The sequence below is a fragment of the Dipodomys spectabilis genome, unplaced genomic scaffold (genome assembly GCF_019054845.1).
Source record: "Dipodomys spectabilis isolate Male_0828 unplaced genomic scaffold, ASM1905484v1 ptg000098l, whole genome shotgun sequence".
Classification (NCBI taxonomy): domain Eukaryota; kingdom Metazoa; phylum Chordata; class Mammalia; order Rodentia; family Heteromyidae; genus Dipodomys; species Dipodomys spectabilis.
In genome coordinates this window covers 1,664,592-1,668,175 of record NW_024870775.1, presented here as the reverse complement: position 1 = coordinate 1,668,175, position 3,584 = coordinate 1,664,592, and the positions used below count along the sequence as shown (strand labels likewise).

The window sequence follows — 3,584 nt, the reverse complement described above, 5'->3', positions numbered from 1 at the left end:
ATAAGCAGAAAAAGCAGGAAGTGGTGCTGTGGCTCAAGTGGTAGAGCGCTAACCTTGAGCTGAAGAGCTGAGGGACAATGTCCAGGCCCAGAGTTCAGACCCCACGACTGACACCCTCCCACCCAAAAAAAAGAAATTTCAACATGAAAATTTTGGACAACTTACTTAGATCATGAATATTTAAAGACTTCACAACTAACTGACTTTATTCTGCCATTAGTGGCACAGATGATGAGAAAGGCCAATTGAAGTACTGCATTCTCCTGGCCACAATAATTGGCACAAAAATAGGCAGGTGAACTTTGGAAAGCAGTATGGAGGTTCCTCAAAAGACTCCACATAGAGCTCCCCAATGACCCAGCAATCCCACTTTTGGGCATTTACCCAAATGATCACAAACAAGGCCACACTAAAGCTACCAGCACAACTATGTTTATTGCAGCATTATTTACCATAGCTAAGACATGGAACCAACCCAGATGCCCCTCAGTAGATGAATGGATCAAGAAGATGTGGTATATATACACAATGGAATTCTATGCCTCCATCAGAAAGAATGACATTTCCCCATTTGTTAGGAAATGGAAAGGCTTGGAAAAAATTATATTAAGTGAAGTAAGCCAGGCCCAAAGAAACATAGGTCCCATGGTTTCCCTTATTTGCAATATCTAGTATAGGTATGAGTCAAGCGGAAAAAGTCAAATAATGTGATGTTAGGAAAACGAAACCTCAAATATGTATTTTAATGTTTTTGTTTCTTTCATGCATGTGTTTCTAACGCATTTATAATATTATCTCTTTGTTGCTTTGTATGTCCCTCCCCCACAGTGTAACCCCCGCTTTCACTATATTTGATGTCAGTATAACATGTGGAGGAGATGGGGACAAACAAGTCGTTTAAGGATTCAGGTGGACCTGTTGCAACAATGAGAAGTACAAAATGTCATGTCAAAACCAGCTTTACAATGTCGGGGGGGGGGGGGGGTATGATTGGGTGGGAGGGAGGGGGGAGGCTGGGAAGGGAGGTGAAGGGTAAACAAAGGAGGAGGCTGCAATGCTTGGTAAGAAATGTATGCATTATCCTGCCCATGTAATTGTAACCCCTCTGTACAGTATGTTCTCAAATAAAATAAAATAAAATTAAAAAAAAAAATAGGCAGGTGAGTGTTAATAAAATACTCTAAGACTTTCCTTGGGATCATTGAAAAAGAGGAATTTTTCATTCTCTACTTAGATTCTCTAACAGTAAAAATTACTAGATAAGAAATGACCAGAAATACCAGCAGAGCCTGATAATGAATTAAAGCCACATTCTGGAAGACAGAGCAGAGAAACAGAAATCCTGTCCTGATTACAGCTCATTCCCTGACCTGGACATTGATTTTGTATGTAAATGGACTTGTACATTCCCATTTGTGCTTATGGAAGTTTGAAGTGGGCTCCTTGACATTCATAATCTGAAGAAAGTATAAATCATAGGGTTGGGGGTATGAGTAAGGAAAAGATAAAGACACTGAGTTTGAGTCCAGGTCTCAGAAAAAATAAATTACTTCTATGAGCCCATAAGTGTGTATTGTGCTCAAAACCTCTATTCAAAATGGTTCTCAGTAAATATTTTTGATTGAATCAATTTACTATTGATATCTTGGTCTTTCCATCCTCTCTCTCTCTCTCTCTCTCTCTCTCTCTCTCTCTCTCTCTCTCTCTCTCTCACACACACACACACACCTCTTACCTCTCTCCTGTCTTTGGTTTCATCACCAACAGTCCATCGCCTTTGGCTTCTTTTACCTGCATTTAGTGCATGCATTACCAAACAGATCAACACAATAGGCAATGTCTGGATAAGGCATCAAAGCTTATAAATTATGAAACAAAGGAGGTGGTGTAAATGATGATCACAGTGATTTCATTTCTCTCGGGAATATTGAGGATTAGAAGTGCATGCATTGCTATAAGACATCTCCTTTGGGGAAAAGACATTTTTTAAGCTGTTAACCATAACAGGTTTGCAAATAATTTTTTAAAGAATGCTGGTTGCTGGTCTCCTATAATCCTAGCTACTCAAGAGGCTGAGATTTGAGTATTTGCTGTTGGAAGCCAGACCAGGTAGGGAAATCTGTGAGGGTTTGATATCCAATGAATCACCTAAAAGCCAGAAGTGGGGCTATAGCTCAAATGGTAAAGTGCTAACTTTGAGTACAAAAAGCAAAGCAAGACTCATGAACTTTTCTGCCAAGGTTGGCTTCAAATTATGATCCTAAAATTTCAGCCTACTGAGTGACCAGCTTGCTTACACTTTAAGAACTACGTTTTAATCACGTATGTGTCCTCAATGGCTGCCAAAAAGTAGGAAAGGAAGGAAAGAAAGGAGAAAGGGAAAAAAGGAGGGAGGGAGGGAAAAAGGAAGGAAGGAAGGAACAAAAGGAGGAAGGAAGAAAGAAAGGGTGAAAGGAGGAAAGAAGAAGGGGAGGAAAAAAGGAAGGCAGGAAAGAAGAAAGGGAGAGAGGAAGAGGAGGGAAGAAAGGGAGAGAGGGAGAGAGAAAGGAAGAAAAGGAGGGAGGGAGGGAGGGAAGGAGAATGGGAGAAAGGAAGGAAGATCTGAAAACTTAAAATCAAGTATTTAAATTTTCAGATTCTCATTGACCAGCTCTATGACAGGGTAACATTCTCCATGTCTCCCAGTTTTTACTTTTGCAAAGAGTTGAATTTTTCTTTATTTTCCAGCTTCTTGGGGCTAGAACTCTGGCTGTATTAATTTTCCTGGAGGGCCTGAAGTGCTTATTTGTGTGTACCACTCTATCCAGATTCCCTCCATGAAGATGGAGTCTCTTAGGCTCAGGCTGGCCTGAAACAATCTTAGCGTCTCAAGATGATGGGTTTACAAGTATGAAATACTGGTGCTTTGCCTTATTTAATATTAACTCTGTCCAGTTCACCTTACAATTACAGTTGTTCTATTGCTTATTAATGAAAATGTTTTAGTAGAAAAACAATATCCCGGGGCTGGGAAGGTGGCTCAGTGGTAGAGTGCTTGCCTTGCATGCACGAGGCCCTGAGTTCGATTCCTCAGCAGCACATAAGCAAAAAAAAAAAAAAAAAAGGAAAAAGCCGGAAGTGGCGCTTTGGCTCAAGTGGTAGAGCGCTAGCCTTGAGCTGAAGAGCTGAGGGACAGTGCCCAGGCCCAGAGTTCAGGCCCCACAACCAGACCCCCCCCCCCAAAAAAAGAGAAAAACAATATCCTCCAAAAAGTATGCACCATAATGGCACATTTGAGTCATTCTTGAAGGGAACATATCCAAGCATATCTGCAATCTTACCTGGAGAAAAAGAGGTGATAGGTCATTTAAATTGAGACGTTCCTAAACACATTCATCCCAGGGCCACTTTTTAGTGGTTTCCTCTCAGAGATACTTTAAATATTCTTTAACCACGTATATATAATTTGATCCTTTTCAATGTCTATATTAAGGATACAAGAAGTTAAATTCCCTTGAGAAAAGGTGCTATCAGGGATCTCTATTTCCTGGAATACAGAAGGTCTTATGGTTTCCTGCTGTGATTTGTTTTTCAAGTTGTCCCAG

The 3,584-nt window shown here is 40.5% G+C and overlaps 1 non-coding gene across 1 annotated transcript; it reads left to right on the top strand.

Moving 5' to 3' along the window:
- The first annotated feature begins 3,005 nt into the window (after window positions 1–3,005).
- Trnaa-ugc lies at window positions 3,006–3,078 on the top strand. The gene has a single exon. It is a non-coding gene; the product is annotated as a tRNA-Ala (tRNA).
- Window positions 3,079–3,584: the final 506 nt, after the last annotated feature.